General features: G+C 42.1%; 1 protein-coding gene across 1 annotated transcript in view; it reads left to right on the plus strand.

Moving 5' to 3' along the window:
* Window positions 1-2,784: 2,784 nt before the first annotated feature.
* COL10A1 (collagen type X alpha 1 chain) overlaps window positions 2,785-22,111 on the plus strand; it is a 68,742-nt gene continuing 49,415 nt past the window's right edge. The window contains exon 1 of the mRNA XM_033939766.1: window positions 2,785-2,878. The gene's annotated coding sequence lies outside the window, so the exon portion shown is untranslated. The remainder of the gene's footprint in view (window positions 2,879-22,111) is intronic.

The raw sequence follows: 22,111 nt of genomic DNA on the forward strand, positions 1-22,111 counted from the left end.
AATACAGAACTTACTGCCTCTGGGGAAAGGACCTCCCCCTTCTCCGGTGTTTCCTCTGCCCCTGGAGAGCTGGTAGACTGAGGTTGCGGGGGTGGGGCTCTCAGGTCGGGGCTTAGAGTGGTTTCAAGCCCAGGAGAGACAACCCCAGCCTCGCTCTGTCCGGGTGCTCCCAACGGGCTGCTCACCGACATGGGAAACGCTGCCCCTTGCATCCGCCGCAGCAGTTCATCAATTCTGCCGAGGGAAGGCAAACCGAGCGCAGCAAGGCACCAGCTGTGCTCCTACCCCTTCTCTTCGGCATCCTAATAGGAAATCGGACCGCAAAGCTGCCAAATCAGGAAATTGGTAAGATGTCTGGAGCGTCGCTCTCAGAGCGTCTGTTCAGCGGCCATCTTGGATCTACATGGTAATATTTTTTTAAAAAAATAGGAGAAAATATTTTTTCAGTCAATGAATAGTTAAGCTCTGGAACTCATTGCCAGATGATGTGGTTACAGCTGTTAGGTTTGGACAAGTTCCTGGAGGAAAATTCCATAGTCTGCTATTGAGACAGACAGAGGGGTAGCCTCTGCTTGCCCTGGATCAGTAGAAACAACAAAGAAGCACAACCAGTCACAACAGGGTTTGAATGGGGGACGCTCAGAATAAGCTACAACTAGCCTAGAACAACTCCACTCAAGAAGTAAAGGGAGCTCTCAGTGTGAACCATCAGCAATGGGAGCAGAAGCTCCGATGCTTCACTTCCGGGCTGAGGCGGGAAGCCTCCACCACCACACCATCATTGAGCTCCCTATGTGTATGATAATAAAAGACACCTATAATAAGGCCCTAAATGAATAGTGAAATCAACCAACCCGTGAGCAATTTAACTCAAACGGTGAGACTACAACCTGAGCGACCCCCACGCAAACCCTGCCAGCCGAAACCCGCCAAGATAACAGCAAAACACAATCAAACCATACTTAAATTCAATCAAAATATACTTATCCAAACCAAACTGCCACAATGAAAACGCCAGGAGCCGAAGTTCAACCAAGCTGGTTTCGGGGAGGAGCCCTTCTTCAGGAACCAAGCCCCCGACCGCAAACCAAAAGACAAAAAAATGAAAAAAATACAAAATGCCGAAAAACGAGGCGGGACGGCTGGAGGGAGGGGTGACCGAGCGGGAGAGCACTCACGCTTAAAAAGCGGACCAGGGACACGTCATGCATAACCCAACCAATCACACAACACGTCCTGAATCACACATACCGGGGCGGGTAAAAGAGACAAGCCCCAAAGCTGCAAAAGGAAAACAATAAAAGGAAAACAGTAAAACCCGTGCAGTACTCAAAACCAACGTGCCCTGGATCAGTAGCATGGAACGTTGCTACTCCTTGGGTTTTGGCCAGATACTAGTGACCTGGATTGGCCACCGTGAGAATGGGCTACTGGGTTAGATGGACCATTGGTCTGACCCAGTAAGGCTATTTTTATGTTCTTAAGAGGTTGCTGTAGGAACAGATGATCACATGCAGGTCAAGAGGAAATATGGAAAATGATCAGCACGGTCCATCTAGTTTGGCCTACAGAGTGGCCAGAGTTGAATCTGTCATTCTGTTCCAGTTCCACTTTTTCATTATTAAACACCAACATACTTTATCTCTGACTCACCAAATGTAGGGGTCTTGTATATACAATCACATTCAGGTATACAACAGCATACAAAAGAGGCACAGCCTATAGTGGAGAAAAGACATCAGCGTCACGTTGGATTATATAAAATGAATTCTGCGGAACAAGCAACTTCAAATAGCAAATTTAAAGATGCAGACACATCCTCGGTCATAAAAACTCCACTGTTTACTTTACTTCTTCGTAGATTTGAGTTTAAAATATATTATAGATAAATAGTATATCAAATTTCTCAATCAAAAAAACTCAACACAAAGAAATAATAATAAACTTATCTGCTGTAAGAATCTTCTGTAGCTGTAGGAAGACAGAACTTTTGAAGCCTATTCCCCTGATGCAGCTAAATGTAGTGAAACAGAGGCCCTGTTGGAAGTTGGCTGAAAAGGGGTCCATAAAGATTGGATGTGACCCATTGCTATGTCTATCCTCTGCCATAACATCAGCTACAGATTCTTACAGCAGATAAGTTTATTATTATTTCTTTGTGTTGAGTTTTTTTGATTGAGAAATTTGATATACTATTTATATATAATATATTTTAAACTCAAATCTATGAAGAAGTAAAGTAAACAGTGGAGTTTTTATGACCGAGGATGTGTCTGCATCTTTAAATTTGCTATTTGAAGTTGCTTGGTCCGCAGGATTCATTTTATATGATCCAACGTGACGCTGAGATCTTTTCTCCACTATAGGTTGTGCCTCTTTTGTATGCTGTTGTATACCTGAATGCGATTGATAGAAGAATATAATAACGAGCATTCAATTCTAGTTATTGATATTTTGTCATAGGGACATCACTCTGGGTATTCACAGTTCTTACTCTGTAAAATATTCTGTGTAAAAACGGAGACTGCTAACAAATGATGCCTCTAGTAAGATCTCACTAACATATCACACTCGTGTCCAAGTAGTCAGAAAACCAGATGTTTACTATGTAAATCATTCTGTTCCCATCCCAGTAGTACCTCAAGACGGCCAAAAGAATATGCTCACAGGACTTGAGGTGATTGAGAAAGCCCCGACCCCTTCCACCTCTCAATGCTGGAAAGGAGCCCACTCTAGCATGAGTCAGACTTAGCACTCTAGTTCTCTATAAAAATGACGAAGACCAAAAGCCAGGAAACTTCCACTTGTGAGTGACAGAGCAGCAGCATTCACCCTGCCGAGAGAGGCACATCTGAGAAAATACATCCTCCACAAAGAGGTAAGAGGAACAGACTCAGCAAATGACAGTTCTAGCTGGAATGACCACCCAAGTAGTCACAGAATAAGGAAAAGAAGATTAGGGAAGCAAATAGAAGCTACTGAGGCTCTTGGGGGAAGGGAGTAGTCAAAAGCAGTAGCACTGCTGAAAAATTTCAGTTCAAAGCTTTGAATGATGTTTCTAACTTTGTAAACTTCAGAAGGCGTCAGTCCTACTCTTCAGAATGGGCATTACAGACAGTTAAAAGTCACCAAACAGGAGCGATGCAGACAGTCAGACTCATGAATTAGCATGACAAGGTGGGAGGAAAAATATACACAATCATAACAGCGCTAGAATTAAAATACACACACAAGTACGGACAGGACAATTTCCAGGTTCTGTCCCTGTTCCGCAGAGCCTTTGGTCAGGACACATTTCTCACCTGGTGCCCAAGGATTATAATATACTGTTTGTGGGAAGTCTCTGATCTTCTCTCAGTTTGGGAAATGTGCAGCTCTGATACCTTTTGAGGTCAATATTCAATAGAAAAGGATTTAGTTGGTTAACTTTAGAAAGGTCCCAGAGGAACTACTCCTTTTAAGACTGTGGATGACTTTTGGCCAGAAAGCAAGATGTCATCCTAACGTGGTGAGGGGCTGTATTTATAGTCTGCCTTTACCAAGCTGGATCGAGGTAGATCACACAGACAAAACATACACACTCAAGCTTAAACTTCTCCAATATCATTGTACAACCAATAAAACATATTTCTGGGCTGGAAACATTTTTCAAGATTTCCAAAATTGTTCGTAATTAGATAACCTTGAGGTCACTGGACATTCTTTGCTTGGTTAACTGTAGGGCAATTTGGAGAGCTCAGCGTGCAGTCTGGCTTCTGTTTGTTGTCACGTATTCTGCATTTTACAGGATCTGTGTTCTGCATAGGAAACAAAGGCTGGGATTCTGTTAGCATGTAGGATTTGTGTACGCCTAGCACTCCAGTGCTGTAGAGGTCACAGTAATTATGTTTCCTGGGACAAGTTAGGGATACAGAAAATCAAAGAGCATTTCTCCAAAAGAACAGGGAAAAGGCCAGAGGTTTAGACAGTGCCAGTTAGGTCAGAGAGCACCGGCCTTCTGAGTCATCTTAGCCCCTGTTTCCAGGGCAGCTTGAGGTATTTCTGTTGCTGTCTTGCTGCTTCAGTCCTGCATTTCATTCCACTTTCTCTGCTATCCTGATGCTTCACGATTCCAGCTTCTTGGCCAGCATTTTGTTTCTAGTAGTCCGCGGCAGTATAGTGACATTAAGACATACCAGTTCGAGTTGGGAGTCCCTGTTTAGTAGTTGACCACGTTCCAGCTAGAGACTCTGAAAGAATGAACCAGCCAAAATAAAGGGACTCCTTTTGCTGAGTGTACTCCAATGGGCTGAAGAGCATTTAGCGTACATTACCCGTTAGCACACCTTAGTTAAAGGACCCCTAAGTCATCTAAATAAAAAAGCTTGTAGAAGGCCTCAACTCAATTTGAATACCCACAGCAAAGTAAGCAAAGGGAGAGAGACTTTCCAACTTTCATCTCAAAGCTGTGTTGTATTTGTGGTCCCTGAATCTAACCATCGAAATCAGTGCCGCAGAAACCAGGAGTGGCCTACCATCTCCCTCCTGGAATTGGGTAACTTAAGAGAGAAAGAAAGCCAGTGTTCAAGGCATAACTCATATGTTTGAAGTGTCTGATATTTTTCTTGTATTTAAATATCCTGCTGAGAATTGTACATTGTGTAGTTTATACATTTTTAAATAAATGAATACAATAAAGATGGCTGGAGTTTTTTTTCCTGTACTAACCACTTTCCTAGTTGTGGGGAGCTCAGCTATAGCGGTAGCAGGGTGACACAATCATAGATTTTCAACCTTTGTATTTCTTGAAATCATTTTTCTGCTCTCTTAAAGTATTCTCTCAGCATTTCCTTTAAATTTTCCTTTTAGCTCATTCCATTCACCCCTAGATCCCCACACACTTTCTCTCCTCACCTCTCCATTATTCTATCACCCTTCACCCAATCTTCACCCCTCCCTCCTTGTTTCTCCCCTTTATACCACCTTCTTCCTCCTTCTTTCCCTCCACTTCTGGCCTTTGCTACTTGTCTTTTCATTATTGATTTAAAAAATATATAATCTGCAGTTTTTGCCAGTGAACAAATCAAACATGTATTAACATGCATTTCAAAACAAAGTTAATCTCTCCTCCCTATTCTTCTCTCATCTCTCTCCTTTCCCCTTCCTCCCTCTCCTCTTGCTTTTTCCATCTCTTCTTTTCACTTTCTCCCCCTTCTTTATCTCTTTCCTTCTCACTCCTCACACTCTCTCCTCTCGCCTTCCTCTCTCTTTGTCTTCTTCCCCTTCTTCTTCCTCCTGGTACACTCTCACTCCTCCATCTCTCTCTTTTCACCTTCCAACCCCTTCTGTCACACCCTCCGCCCTCCCCATTTCTTTCTCCATCTCTTTCTTTCTCCACCCTCCTTGACCTCTTCCTCAGGGGCAGCAAAATCTCTTTTTCTGCTTCCTCTACACCTTGATGCAGATATTGTGTGGGGTAAAAAATTAGAAGGACCCACTGCTCCCCCTTCCTCTCTACCCACTGCCAGACACTGTGAAATAACTCAGAAGCTTATTATAGTGCACTAGCACTACCTTTGTTATGTCAGATGGGAAAAGAAGAGATTCCTAATGCACAACCTATAAGTTAACATAATCCCTCACCTCAGTTACACATGGAAAACCTCAGGCCATCACCCAAGAAAGAGACTGCAAATTAGAAACAAACAGGCAGACAAAATATTAAATGGAAAACCCAACAAACCCCAGACTCTCGACATTGGAACGCTGAAGAAAGAAGTCATCCACATTTTCAAAGTTAGCATTTTTCATTCTCTAAAAACTGAAAATAAATTTTTTGTACCTTTAGCTTTTCCAGGTTCCTTGGACCTGGTTTGTCTTTAGAAAATTCCTTTATTTTGCTGATATCTTTTTCCAGGGTCTCTTTTCCAATTTCTGTTTCTTCTCTTCATCTCTCTGATCCTTTTCATCTTCCCCTTTCCACCCCAATTACATTTATCTGCCTTTTCATTCCTTCTGTTCTCCCTCCAACCCTGTGTCCTATTGTTTCTACCTGTGTCTCTTTCTCATCTTTCAGGCACCTGTAGTTCCTCATTTAACTTGGCCCTTCATACCCTCCATGGCACTCATCACATCTCCACCTCCAGGCCCTCTCATGTCTTATACAGGCTCAAGTTTCAAGTTTATTTAAAATTTCTTATACTGCTCAATCGAGCTTCAGAGTGGTGTACAATAAAAATACAGCTTACAATGATAAAACCATGTTAGAACTTGACAATAAAATTGACAGGGGAGGTTAGAAAAACGAAAAGACTGAACGGGAACAAGAGGAAAAATGGGAAGAACAAAAAAGGGATAAACAGGACTCCTATTATTTCTTCATTTCTACACCTGTCATCTCATAAGAACATAAGAATAGTCTTACTGGGTCAGAGCAATGGGCCAAGCCAAGTAGCCCATTCTTCAGGTGACCAATCCAGGTCCCTAGTACCTGGCCAAAACCCAAGGAGTAGCAATATTCCATGCTAACGATCCAGGGCAAGCAGTGGCTTCCCCCATGTCTTTCTTAATAATAGACTATGGACTTTTACTCCAGGAAATTGTCCATACCTTTTTTAAAACCAGCTACGTTATCTGCTCTTACCATAACCTCTGCCAATGCGTTCCAGAGCTTAACTATTCTCTGAGTGAAAAAAATTTCATCCTATTGGTTTTAAAAGTATTTCCCTTTAACTTCATCGAATGTCCCAGTCTTTGTAATTTTTGACGGAGTGAAAAATCGATCTACTTGTACCCATTCAACACCACTCAAGATTTTGTAGACTTCAATTATAATTCCTCGCAGCCGTCTGTTTTCCAAGATAATGAACTCTAACCTCTTTAGTCTTTCCTCATATGAGAGGAGTTTCATCCCCTTTTCATCTTGGTCGCTCTTCTTTGAACCTTTTCTAGCGCCATTATATCTTTCTTGAGATAAGGAGACCAGAATTGAACGCAATACTCCAGATGAGGTCACATAATGGAGTGATACAGGGGCATTATAACATTCTTAGTCTTGTTAACCATCCCTTTTAAAATAATTTCTAACATCCTGTTTGCTTTTTGGGCCGCCGTCACACAATGGGAGGAAGGTTTCATTGTATTGTCTACGATGATACCCAGATTCTTTTCTTGGGCACTAACCCCCAAGGTGGACCCTAGCATCCGGTAACTGTGATTCAGGTTATTCTCAATGTGCATCACTTTGCATTTGTCCACATTAAATTTCATCTGCCACTTGGAAGCCCAATATTCCAATTTCCTAAGGTCCGCCTGTAATATTTCACAAACCATTTGCGTTTTAACAACTTTGAACAATTTAGTATCATCTGCAAATTTAATCCCCTCACTCATTGTTCCAATTTCCAGATCATTTATAAATAAGTTAAATAGTACCGGTCCCAATACTAATCCCTGCGGTACTCCACTGTCCACTGTTTACTCTCCTCCATTGAGAAACATAGAAACATGATGGCAGATAAAGGCCAAATGGCCCATCTAGTCTGCCCATCCGCAGTAACCATTATCTATTTCTCTTTCCGAGAGATCCCATGTGCCTATCCCAGGCCCTCTTGAATTCTACACAGTCTCTCTTTCTACCACCTCATTCAGGAGATTGTTCCCCGCATCTACCACCCTTTCCATAAAAAAGGATTTCCTCAGATTACTCCGGAGCCTATCACCTCTTAACGTCATCCTATGCCCTCTCATTACAGAGTTTCCTTTCAAATGAAAGAGACTCAACTCATGTACATTTATATTACATAGGTATTTAAATGTCTCTGATAGTAAAAATAAATAATTAACAAAAAAATATCACCCACCAGCACTGGGCTCAATTTCTCAGATCAGACTTTCAAACAAAACAGGTGGAGAAAAAGCCTCAAGTATTATAGCATGTAGCACTTATTCTTTTCATCAAAAAATTAGTTCAAAAAAGCCCAACATTAAAGTCATCGGAAACAGATGAAAGATAGAAAAAAGAAAAAACTTAGTTCTGGCTCCAAAGCGTTTTTCGTCCAAACTCTCAGTTGTCACAGCTTTCAGAACAAGGTGGTAGGCAAAGCGTTCTTTCTGCTACAAAATCTTGTTTCACCATCGATGAAATGGTTTCTTCAGGGATTCAGACTTCAAAATCCACTTCCGTCTGAGTACAACTGAGCATATAAACCTCTGGTTTTAGCATGCACAATAGCACAAGGCAGTGGAACTACTTCTGGGAAACTTCTTCCGGGTGAAAATGGTCCAAAAATAACAATCTTTATGTAGCAGGAAGAAGTCAAAATAATAAAAAATGAAAAGTCAAAATTCCAAAAAAGGCACACCATTCAATCTTCTGTTTCAAACCCATTGGCCAAATAGTATTTTGAAAGTAAATCCACCGTTGTTCACATTGATGTAACTTACGTCTGATGTTCCCCCTTCTGTCAGTGGTTGGAATATAATCCAATACCACACATTTAAACTCAGAAAATAGATGCTTCATTTGAACACAGTGTTTGGTCAGAACATCCACTTCCTTTTTATTTGAAATGTTCGAGCGATGCTCAAACACTCTTGTCTTAAAGTTTCTTGAAGTTTGACCAATGTAAGTAAGTCCACAGGGACAGATTAATCCGTAGATCACCCCTTTAGTCTCACAGGTTGTCGACGTTTTCAAACAAATAGGTGCTCTCCCAGGTAAGTACACAGTCGAACCTTCAATCATATTTTCACATGCTGCACATTTACCGCATTTAAAATGATTGCTATGTGCTATAATACTTGAGGCTTTTTCTCCACCTGTTTTGTTTGAAAGTCAGATCTGAGAAATTGAGCCCACTGTTAGTGGGTGATATTTTTTATTAATTATTTATTTAAACGTCTCTATCATATCTCCCCTCTCCCACCTTTCCTCTCAAACCATACAGATTGAGATCATTAAGTCTGTCCCCATACGCCTTATGATGAAGACCACATACCATTTTAGTAGCTTTCCTCTGGACCGACTCCATCCTATTTATATCTTTTTGAAGGTGCAGCCTCCAGAATTGTACACAATATTCTAAATGAGGTCTCACTAGAGTCTTCTACAGAGGCATCAATACCTCCTTTTTCCTACTAGCCATACCTCTCCCTATGCATCCTTCTAGCTTTCACCATCACCTTTTCAACCTGTTTGGCCACCTTAAGGGTTAGTTTAGAGTGGACAGACTTGTTGGGCCGATGTCCCTTATCTGCCGTCATACTCTATGTTTCTATCACATACAATCACACCCAAGTTCCACTATTCTGTGGTGCACATAAGCTCTTCACTCCCTATTCTGTACCATTTCCTCGGGTTTTTGAAGCCCAAATGCATGACCTTGCACTTTTTTAGCTGCCAAATTTCAGACCATTCTTCAAGCTTCGCCAGGTCTTTCTTCATGTTATTCACACACTGAATGGATGACATTGATTTAAGTTAAGCTAAGCAAGTGGGTCTGTCCGATAGGTCTCTCCAGGGGGCGTATTCACGCTAAGTATGATGTCATTGCGTTACAAGTATTTGAAAAACTATATATAGTGTGAATGCTGCGGCCATGTTTCCTAGCTAAAACGGATGAACGTGGGAAGCATGAGTCTGTTGCTCTAAGGTATTTTACCTAAAAAGTATTTAATAAGTTTTAAAACCTGATATTGAATTATGTTTAAGGTGATATTAAGATTGCTATATATACTTTTGCAGGGGCAATTCCTTGAAAAAGCCCTCATGGGTAAAACATAGTTCCATGTTGGAGTGCCTGCCCCCACCTTAGTAGACAAAGATGAGTATTTCACTAATCTAAAAAATTTAATTTATATATTAAATATTTATTCAAGACCGATGACGATTTTGGGTGCCGCTACTCTGTATGTTGTAAAAGTTTAGACTCATACAGAAGGTACCGCTGAGCAGTGTTCCCGCTAAGCTGCGCTGGCGCACAAAATAGTACATCGCAGCGCACAAGTTTCACGTCACAGCGCACACTCGAGCGGAGGTGAGAGGAAGCGGTGGCGGTCTGCCCTGATCGCCTAAGATGCAGCAGCGGCGGCTCCTTTCATGATCCCGGGGATCATGAAAGGAGCCGCCGCTGCTGCATCTTAGGCGATCAGGGCAGACCGCCGCCGCTTCCTCTCACCTCCGCTCGAGTGTGCGCTGTGACGTGAAACTTGTGCGCTGCGATGTACTATTTTGTGCGCCAGCGCAGCTTAGCGGGAACACTGCCGCTGAGGTCTATAAGATTCTGCTTATGAATTCTACTTACAAGCTTATATCTATAAGACTCTGTTGTACGCTGAATTCACACCATCCGGCATGTCTACTCTATTGCAGATTTTCGTATCATCTGCAAAGAGTTAAATCTTACCCGACAACCCTTCAGCAATATCGTTTATAAAAATTTTTTAAAGAACAGGCCCAAGAACAGAATCTTGAGGCACACCACTGGTAACATCCCTTTCCTCAAAGCAATCTCCATTGCCTTCCTTCAACCAGTTCTTGACCTAGCCCATCACTTTGGGACCCATCCTGAGGACATTCAGTTTATTTATTAGATGTCTGTGTGGAAAACTGTCAAAGGCTTTGCTAAAATCTAAATACACCACATCTAGCGTACATCCTCGATCCAATTTTCTGGTCACCCAGTCAAAGAAATTGATCACATTTGTCTGACAAGACCTATCTCTAGTGAATCCATGTTGCCTCTGGTCCTTTAATCCACAGGATTCCAGAAACTTGACCATTCTCTGTTTTAAAAGTGTTTCTATTAATTTGCTTACCACAGAAGTCATACTTTTTGACCTGTAATTCCCTACTTCTTCCTTACTTTCACTTTTGTAGAGAGAGACCATATCTGCCCTTCTCCAGTCCTCCGGTACCACTCCTGACTCTAGAGACTTATTGAAAAGGTCAGTCAGCGGAGCTACCAGAACTTCTCTGTTCCTTCAGCACCCTTGGATATACACCATCGCTTTGTCTACCTTTATTTTAGCTAGCTCCTCACGAACACAACCCTCTGAAAATCGATCAGGGTCTATTCCTCCTCCATCCCTATTCACATTTGTCCTCTGTGGTCCTGCTTCAGCCGTGAACACAGAACAGAAATATTTGTTAAGCAATTCGGCCTTTTCTTTATCAGCTTCTACATATTCTTCCGCTTCACCTTTGAGTGTCCCAATGACACTTTTGCACTTCTTCCTATCACTAATATATCTAAAAAAATGTCTTGTTTCCCCATTTTACTGTGTCAGCTAATTTTTCTTCCATTTGCATCTTTGCTTTCCTGACTTCAAGACCAGCCTTTCTTAACTTTTCCAGATATTTTTGCCTATCTTCCTCTTTCTGCAATCTTGTGTAGTTTATGAAAGCTAACCTCTTATTCAAGTTTCAAGTTTATTTAATTTCTTTGATTACTTTGCATAGTCCAAATCCAAAGCAGCCTTCTTTTCCTCTTACTTTTACTTACTTGCCTCACAAAAAGATTTGTCACCCTTACAATCACTCCTTTCAGTTTTGCCCATCACATTTCCACTCCTTCCAGATGTTCCCATAAAGACAATAATTCCTTGATGTAAACCCCCATCCGAACAAAGTTAGTTTTTTAAAGTCTAGAACCTTTGCTTTTGAATGAGCCCTCTATACCCATCTTAATATTAAACCGTACCAAGCCGTGATCGCTGGATGCCAGATGATCACCCATTGTAACATCAGAAACACTTTCCCCATTTGTAAGCACTTAGTCCAGTATGACCCAATCCCGCATGGATTCCATTACCAACTGCTGGAACAGTTCTCCTTGTAGAGAATCCAGGATCTCCCTACTTCTAGAAGACCCCCACAATAGGGATACTCCAATCAACATTCGGTATGTTAAAATCACCTATTAGCAAGACTTCCCCTTTTTTTAGATATATTCTGAATGTCTACTATTAAATCTCTATCTATTTCTTCCGTCTGTGAAGGAGGTCTGTATATCACACCGATGTAAATATATTCACCATTCCCTCTTTCCAAATTGATCCATAGTGCCTCTTCCTTGCCCTGCAGATCCTGCAATTGTGTGGCTTTTATATGATCATTAACATATAATGCTACTCATCCTCCTTTTCTTCCTATCCTGTCTTTCCTGAACAGATTATAGCCCGGTATAACTATATCCCAGTCATGGTTCTCTGTGATCGCCACTATAACCAACTCCTCTTCTTCCATAACAGCTTCTAGATCCATTTAACCTTCCCTCTGTTTCCTAATGGATAACCAATTCCTAATCCACAACGGAACTTTGCCACCTATCCCATGACTCTTTAATTGTCTCAGGAGCTTCTTATGAGGAACTGTCAAAAGCTTTCTGAAAATCTAGATACACTACATCAACCTTTATTTACATGTTTATTCACACCTTCATAAAAGTCAAGCAAATTGGTGAAGTAAGATCTCTCTCGGCTAAATCCATGCTGACTCTGTCTCATTAGATCATGTTTGTCTATGTTTTCCATAATTTTATTTTTTATAATTGTTTCCACCATTTTGCCTGGTACTGAAGTCAGGCTTACTGGTCTGTAATTTCCCGGATCTCCCAGATTTTAAAAATCAGTGTAACATTGGCCACCCTCCAATCTTCAGGTACTACAGACGATTTTAGCGACAGGTTACAGATCACTAACAGCAGGTCAGCAATTTCATTTTTGAGTTATTTTAGTACCTTGAGATGTATACCATCTGGTCCAGGTGATTTATTACTTTTTAACTTGTCTCTTACTTTGTATCTCACCATTTTCATATATACACTCTTCCTCTTTCTCCCCTTACCCCAATAGCTATTAATTCACCTCTCCCCAACTATAGCACTAGTTCCCCCTTCTCTCCTCCCTTCCCCAGCATTTGCCCATCTACTTCTCCCTCCAATTTTCATTTACACTGCCTTTTCTACTTGCCCCGGCATCTATCCCTCTACTCCTAGAAACAGAGAAACATGATGGCAAATAAAGACAAAATGGCCCATTCAGTCTACCCATCTGTAGCATCCAGGCTAAGGCTCTTTACACCTGCATTGCAAAGTCATAGAGCATTATCGTTATAAGCTAAGGCTCTTAACACTTGCATTGTGAGGTCATAGAGCTTTATGGTTATAGAAACATGATGGCAGATAAATGCCAAATGACCCATCTAGTCTGCCCATCTGCGACATCTACTATTTCTTACTCTTGCTATATGCTAAAAGGGCTCATAATAAAAAAATATAAATGTCCACAAAATGTCCTAAATTGACACTTGGACGTCCTAATCACCAGGATGTCCAAGTGCCAATAATCAAAACCACCTTTCTGGACATCTTGTGAGGTGTGCCAGCCTCTATGCTTCCAGAGCCTGAGATGTGCATGGTGGAGGCATGTTATGGGTGGGCTTTGGGCATGGCATAAGGACAGGTTAAGGAGAGAGAGGAGGCACTTTTGCTAGGTGAAAGGAGCTACCCGGCTGCTTTGTCAGCTGTTCCCGAGCCGCGCGCTGATCTCAGTGGCAGGGGCCAATCGGAGATAAGAACTTGCCGCTGCCTGCGGCGTTGGAGAGAGAGGAGGCACTTTTGCTAGGTGAAAGGAGCTACCCGGTGGCTTTGTCAGCTGTTCCCGAGCCCCGCGCTGATCTCAGTGGGAGGGGCCAATCGGAGATAAAAACTTGCCGCTGCCTGCGGCGTTGGAGAGAGAGGAGGCACTTTTGCTAGGTGAAAGGAGCTACCCGGTGGCTTTGTCAGCTGTTCCCGAGCCCCGCGCTGATCTCAGTGGGAGGGGCCAATCGGAGATAAAAACTTGCCGCTGCCTGCGGCGTTGGAGAGAGAGGAGGCACTTTTGCTAGGTGAAAGGAGCTACCCGGCGGCTTTGTCAGCTGTTCCCGAGCCCCACGCTGATCTCAGTGGGAGGGGCCAATCGGAGATAAGAACTTGCCGCTGCCTGCGGCGTTGGAGAGAGAGGAGGCACTTTTGCTAGGTGAAAGGAGCTACCCGGTGGCTTTGTCAGCTGTTCCCGAGCCCCGTGCTGATCTCAGTGGGAAGGGCCAATCGGAGATAAAAACTTGCCGCTGCCTGCGGCGTTGGAGAGAGAGGAGGCACTTTTGCTAGGTGAAAGGAGCTACCCGGTGGCTTTGTCAGCTGTTCCCGAGCCCCGTGCTGATCTCAGTGGGAGAGGCCAATCGGAGATAAAAACTTGCCGCTGCCTGCGGCGTTGGAGAGAGAGGAGGCACTTTTGCTAGGTGAAAGGAGCTACCCGGCGGCTTTGTCAGCTGTTCCCGAGCCCCACGCTGATCTCAGTGGCAGGGGCCAATTGGAGATAAGAACTTGCCGCTGCCTGCGGCGTTGGAGAGAGAGGAGGCACTTTTGCTAGGTGAAAGGAGCTACCCGGTGGCTTTGTCAGCTGTTCCCGAGCCCCGCGCTGATCTCAGTGGGAGGGGCCAATTGGAGATAAAAACTTGCCACTGCCTGCGGCGTTGGAGAGAGAGGAGGCACTTTTGCTAGGTGAAAGGAGCTACCCGGTGGCTTTGTCAGCTGTTCCCGAGCCCCACGCTGATCTCAGTGGGAGGGGCCAATCGGAGATAAGAACTTGTCGCTGTGATCCAAGATGGCTGCACGAGGAGTCGTTTGAGCTTCACTCTCCCTGGAACTCCTTAAAATATGTTTGCTTACTTTCAACTCTTTACCTGTTGCGATGCCGAAGAGGAGGGGACGTAGCACTGCTGGAGCCTCGCAGCGCTCCAGAACGGCCGTCTTCGGAAACATTGAGGAGTTGATGAGGAGAATGCAGGGCATGCCGACAGCTTCGGGGAGTTCCCCGCAGGAGACGCATGGTGGAGGCGCGTCAATGACGTTCTCCATGGGGCTGGAGACATCGCTAAGGCCCGAAATAAGAGCACCTCCCCCATGCCCTCAGTCGACCAGTTCCCTGCGAGAGGAAGCACTTCCTGAGGTTGGAGTTCAACTCCTCCCGGAGGCTAAGGAGAACAATGGGGGGACTGTGTTGCAGGACTCCCTGCCGGTGCAGAGGAGTCTGAGCGAGGAGACTGAGGAGGAAGTGGTGGGGGATGAAAGAATTCAACAGACTGCAGTAGGAGACATGCTGCCAGAGGGTGAGCTAACTAAATTAAAACTACAACCATTTCAAATTGTGAAGCCCCGAGAGGTTACATTAGACTCTCTGTGGGATCTGGTAGCCAATTTGGCAAGATCCATTAACCCGCAATTACAACAAATTCGTTCTCTCTCGCAATATCTTTGCTCCAAATCATTAAATATTTTAATTCACTCCTTAATAATTTCAAAAATTGATTACTGCAATGCTCTATTTAAAGGGATTGCACAAAATGAAATAAAAAGACTCCAAATCATACAAAATACTTCCATTAAACTTATAACAAAAAAGAAAAAATTTGACCATGTAACACCTCTTCTCATAGATGCTCATTGGTTACCTGTATCCCATAGAATAACTTATAAACTCTGTCTTCTTACTTTTAAAGCAATGCTCTTTAAATCACCTGCATTTATATTCAAATCTTTAATCCCTTATTCTTCAACAAGAAGTTTACGGTCAAATGAACAACACTTATTAACAATTCCTTCACTTAAAATCATCAATACTAGAAGACAATTCATCTTTTCAGTTACTGCTCCACAAATCTGGAACTCGTTACCAATCTACTTAAGAGAAGAGATTAATGTTGATAAATTTAAAACAAATTTAAAAACATTTTTGTTTAAAGACGCATTCGATTAATTAAATCTTCTTTTTTAGTCATTTTCGGTTTTTACTTACTTAATTTTTTTATTCAACTCCTCCCCTTTTGTTTTTGCCTTTCCCCCTCTTTTTTAATTATATTGTAGTTCATTCCCCTTTTCCCTGGTTTCTCTTGTATTGTTGAATGTAACATAACCTAGCATTATTGCATGGTAATGTTTGTATTGTTTTCTTTCTCTTTTGTTTTTGAAATTATATTTTAAATATCTTTGTACATCGCTTTGAAATATGACTTAGCGTTTAATCAAAATTTTTAATAAACTTGAAACTTGAAACTTGAAAAGGAATTAAATAATCATGAAATTGAGATTAAAAATTTAAAGATTGGACTTGAGGACTCAAAAACTTCAACACAAAATATTCATCAAGAATTAAAAGTTTCCCAACAAATTACTGAGGTATTAATCAAAGACAATACTAACTTAAGAAGGAAGATGGAGGCAATGGAAAACTTTTCTCATAATAATAACCTCAGACTGATAAATTTCCCTAAGGTTTCTATGATAGCCCCAAGGGAAATGTTGAAACGTTACATGACGGAAGTATTGGAGCTTCCTGAAGAGTCATTACCACCATTCACGCAGGTTTATTATCTTCCAAATAAGCCTCAAGACCAACAACAACAACAGAAATTGGGACCTGATACAATGAACATATCTAATATTTTGGAGATGTCTGATAGAGAATTAGTGACCCCGGCTACTTTACTTTTGACAGTAGCTCTCGCACCAGATAAAAACTGGTTGCTGAGACTTTTCTTTAAAAATAAACAAAAAGAGTTTTTAGGTTGTAAAATTCAGATGTTCCCAGATTTGGCCAAGGATACGCAGAGAAGGAGACGAGAATTTTTGTTAAGGAAACCTGGCGTTTTATCTCTGGGGGCGACCTTTTACTTGCGACACCCATGTAAATGTGTTGTTAATTATCATTCTCATAAATATGTTTTCTTTGAGCCATCTCAACTGACAACTTTTCTCTCAACTGCATCTCTGGAGAAAGAAAGTGCTTAGTTTAAGTAAGGGTGCTTTAATCTCATCCGACTAGTTATTGTCTGGTTTAAATATAACTACTTTGATTCGCCTATTTCCCTTCTTGGATCCGATTGAGGACTTGAGTAGAAATTTATGCTTATATTTGATATTCTTTGATATATGTTTTCATTTGTATTAATTTCTTGCTAAATTTCCTTTCTGTACAAGTTGTATGCTTGAATATATTGAAAAATTCAATAAATATTAAATTAAAAAAAAAAAAAAGGACAGGTTAGACTTGGATGTCTCACAGCAATAATCAAATGTTTTGCAAGACGTTCTAGATGGAACTTAGATGTTCGGAGCTAGACCTGTTTTAGAAGTGTGTAAGTGGCACAAAGTTGCTTAGTGACCAGATGACCAATGTATGCATCAAGGTAAGACGCCCCCACACTCCCTCCGTGCTCACTGACAAAAGTGATAACAAAAAGGCACATACCTGACTCTAGAACAGCAGCATCTGGCATGCGAAAGCCTAGTAGAGCAGCACATAGGTGTCTTAAGTAACCTGGTGTATGGACTAGTGAGGCAACACAAATAGAGAAAAGCTAACCTTAATATAGAAACTATGTAGAATAAAAAAAGGCAAGCAGGATGTCCAAAATAACCACAAACAATTTTAGTCAGTTAGTGTTGTCCCAACAAGGATCCTAGTTTTGGAATTCCTGTTAGAAGAGCAGGTTTAGGAATGCCAAAGAGTGCCAAATTGGTATCTATATTCAAACTTAGCCTTGGCAGCAGAGCCATTTTAATTTTGTTATTGGCTGTTGATCCAATTATCAATTTCACTGTGCCTTGTAAAATCCATTGTCCCTTGAGGAAGACATATCTGCGTGCGGGACAACATTAACTGAATAAAATTGTTTGTGGTTGGTTTAGATATCTTCCTTGCCTTTTTATGGTGGATAGACTAGTGAACCATAGAGAGGATGACACAGCCCCATAAGGCACTCTAACCACAACATCTATGGCATTAAGTATGAGCCTATCAAAACCCACCCTACTATAATGCCATAAGGGCTATTGGGTATAGTAGGTTTTGGTGGATATAGTAGGTTTTGGGGGGCTCACCATAAACTATAAGGGTGTTATGGTAAGATATACATCTGATACCATTTCAGTGACGTTCACAGCAGTTCTCTGTAAGGTTCTCAACTGCTCTATTGGGATGTCTATGTAGCCCCTCCCACATCCAAATGTCTGGATTAGGACATTTTGTATTTGAAAATGGCCAAAAAAGTTAGATGTCCAAATAGGTCATTTAAAAATATATATATATATAAATGGAAGTCCAGCAGTTTCAAAAATGGATGTTTCTCCGCCCTGATATTTGGATGTCTTGCAGGATACGTCCAAAGTCGGACTTAGACATACTATCATAAATGCCCCTCTAAGGCTCTTAACACTTGCATTGTGAGGTCATAGAGCATTAATTAACAAGGTTATCATGAAATGAATTTTATAAAAACAAAGGAAGAAACAGCAAATGGCACAGGAAACTAAGCACAATTATTTTGTTTGCCTGCAGTGCACCCTTTGCTAGGGTTACCATATTTGTGAAGCCAAAAAAGAAGATATGTGACCCCTGCCCCTTGCCCCTCCTCTAGGCAGTTGCCAGCTATGTGCAGTCAGGGTCGTAGCAAGCTTTAATTGCATTCCATGTGACTTGCCCTCCTTTCTTGTGATGTGCCTATGTTATATCAGACTTTCAGTTGAGTCTAAAATACTGAGTGGAGTTGGCCAACCCTTGAGAAAACAGTCCTCCAGCTGTTAACAGATCCGAAGCATCAGGGGCAATTGAAAACACCAACCAATACTAATATAGCAGACTCTGTGGGCTTTATTTCAAAGCCTAGCCAGAGAAACTAGCTTTCTTTCCTGACCATAGTCAGGTTCAGTACCTCTCCCTCCCAACTTTTTAAAAACATTCAGCAAATGATCACATATAGCAAACAGCCCCTGAGGTCTCAGTAACACATGCAAAGCAGAAGTTACAGGTTGTCAACCCCTCCCCTCTACCACAAAAAAATCCTCTATTTGTCTTAAATCCATTCCATTGGAATTTATTTCTTGAGGATCTGGCAGCCAATCCATAGCCTCAGTGGCGAACCTAGCATATGTGACACCTGGGGCCCATCATTTTTTGACCCCCCCCCAAATCTATATGAAAAATATGATTTTTAGTAACAACAAGAGTGTACCTAGGAAAAGGCAGCATCTTAAACACTGCAGTGAGCACTAGAACACCAACACATACATTGTAAAACTAAGCACAGTCAATTGATCCTGCAGTCAATGCCAACTGAAAATTATGTTCTTTTCATACACACAGAACTGAGATATACCCTCGCCCAATATGGAATAATCAGAAACTAAAAATAGAAATATGTAGACAAAAGTTAAACTAAACCGCCAAGAAACCAGACTCTGCATACAATGCAACACTACAACACCACAAAAACAGTAACACGTCCTCTAATACTGTGCAAAATATAAAGACAGTAGATGTAAATTTGAAAAAAACTGTACATAATAATCACCACTTTACAAATTAACAAATAAAAATAAAACAAATAATGAGAAATAAGAAAATACCATTTTATTGGACTAATCCCCGTAAGCTCGGTCCCCATCCCCGCAAACCACCTGATTCCATCCACACAAACCTTGAATTGTTTTATATTGAACTTATTATATTAAAGTATAAAAAGAAACAATATTCTGTACAATTGTCAATTTATAAATCAGTGTCTTCTCCCCACTCTCTCTTCCCCATTTCCCTTCAGCGTCTTCAGCCCATTCTCTCTCCACTTTCCTTCAGCGCACACACATAAAAACAAGCAAGTAATTTTATATCATTTTCATTCTATTCATTCATAGAAATTAAAGTCTAAATAATGCCAGTCACATAACAAAACATGATTTTACAAAAATAATTCCCTGCACAGTCAAGCCTGCAAGGATTACTAGATGTCTTTCAGCAGCTCCCCTCCCTCCCTCCCCTTTAACTTTGTAGCCAAGTCAAAATGATCTACTAAATAAAATTTTAAAAACACAAAGCACACTGTACACAGAGAAAATGTTAATTATCAATTATATTCCGCGGGTTTTCAAAGAGGTCAAGGCAGATGACTTTATGCAATATCACCTCAGTAACAACTATGCAAAAATAGACAAATATACCGTATCCCTCTTTACTAAACTGCAATAGTGTTTTTTAGCGCAGGGAGCTGCGCTGAATGCCCCACGCTGCTCTCGACGCTCATAGGCTCCCTGCACTAAAAACCGCTATTGCAGTTTAGTAAAAGGGGGCCATAGTGCAAAATATAGACAGCATATATAAATTCTCAAAACGGACACATTTTGATCACTAAATTGAAAATAAAATCATTTTTCCTACCTTTGTTTGGTAATTTTATCAGTCCCTGGTTGCACTTTATTCTTCTGACTGTGCATCCAATATTTCTTCCCTTCTTTCAGCCTCCTGTATGCTTCCTCTCCTCCAGACATCATTCCCTCCCCCAACTTTTTCTTTGTTTCATCCTGCCCCCTTCTTTCTTTCTCTCTCCATGCCCCCTTTCTTTCGGTATATCTGTCTTTCTCTCTCTCCGTGCCCCATTTCTTTCTTTCTTTCTTTCACCCTGCCCCCTTCTTTCTTTCTCTCCCCATGCATGTCTCCTTTCTTTTTCTGTCTGTCTTTCTCTCTCTCCATGCCCCATTTCTTTCTTTCTTTCACCCTGCCCCCTTCTTTCTTTCTCTCTCCATGCCCCCTTTCTTTCTCTATGTCTGTCTTTCTCTCTCTCGGTGCCCCATTTTTTCTTTCTTTCTTTCACCCTGCCCCCTTCTTTCTTTCTCTCTCCATGCCTCCTTTCTTTCTGTATGTCTGTCTTTCTCTCTCTCCGTGCCCCATTTCTTTGTTTCACCCTGCCCCCTTCTTTCTTTCACTTTCCATGCCCCCTTTCTTGCTCTATGTCTGTCTTTCTCTCCGTGCTTCATTTTATTCTTTCTTTCTTTGTTTCACCCTGTACCCTTTCTTTCTTTCTCCCTGCCCTCCTCAATGCCACCGCCAATTGGAAACATGCTGCTGCCTCCGCCGCCGGGGAAAGGCTGCCATTTCTGCCATTGGGAACAGGCCGGCGCCGAGTTCTCCCTCCCTTCTTTTCTTCTCCGTGGGGCCGACCAACTCTTGCCGGACAACGTCAATTCTAACATTGGAGAGGACGTTCCGGGCCAGCCAGGCAGCGATTGGCTGGCCCAGAACATCCTCTCCAACTTCAGAATTGACGTCGGGTGGTGAAAGTTGGTCGGCTCCGCGGGGAAGAAAAGTAGGAGAACTCGGTGCCGGCTTGTTCCCGCTGGCAGCAGTGGCAGGCTATTCCCCAGCGGCAGCCTATTCCCGGTGGGTGGCCAGCTGTGCACCCCCCGATGGATGGCCCCCCCTTGGTACGCCACTGCATAGCCTTTTCTTTTTCTCTTTCCCAGAGAACAGGCAATTGGGAGCAACTTCCTGATACATGCTCCTTTCAGTTGCCCCTAATCTTAGGACAGAGAGCATTATTTTATTTTGTCCCAACTTCAGGCTAACTTAGGCAGCAGAACACTGGTGCACCTGCACTGTGTGTGCAGTAAGTCCCTCCTGGATCCCGGCTGGCCTCTTTAATCTTTCCTCCTCTCCTTGGGCCTTGGCAGCTTCTGGATACGTGCAATGCAAAAGATCGGAAGAGAAAGGAGGCTCTTTTTGCTTGCTGCACAGGTGACCAGTGTGACCTGACCTGGCCTCTATTGGCGCATGCTGTGTCTCTGCGATAACCATCAGTGCTGATTGCTGCAGAATCGGGCCTGGAACTCCGAGTCCAGCCATCAGTGGCATACCTAGCATATTTGACACCCTAGGAAAAAGCAGCAAGCACTAGAACATCAGTACACCCCTTGTAAAACTGAACAAACCAGATTAGTAGAGATCGATTCTGCACAGTCAATGCCAACAAAAAAGCATGTCTTTTTTTTTTGCACGCACACAACAGATACTTATTCTATACTGGGTGAGAGTATAACTGCAAACTAAAAATTCACAATTCTCCCCATAGATAGAGATTCTACTGCAGCAAATAGAATATGGTCTCAATTCCCCAACATACAATGGCCCAAATTCAACAAATACTACAAAAAATACATCCATGCATCCTGTGACCTCAACAACTGTCCACCATATCTCCTAAAAACATCCAGCACAAAATTCCACGCTCTTCTTCTAAACTGGATACAAATCTCACTAATAAACG

The sequence above is a fragment of the Geotrypetes seraphini genome, chromosome 3, assembly GCF_902459505.1.
Source record: "Geotrypetes seraphini chromosome 3, aGeoSer1.1, whole genome shotgun sequence".
Classification (NCBI taxonomy): Eukaryota; Metazoa; Chordata; class Amphibia; order Gymnophiona; family Dermophiidae; genus Geotrypetes; species Geotrypetes seraphini.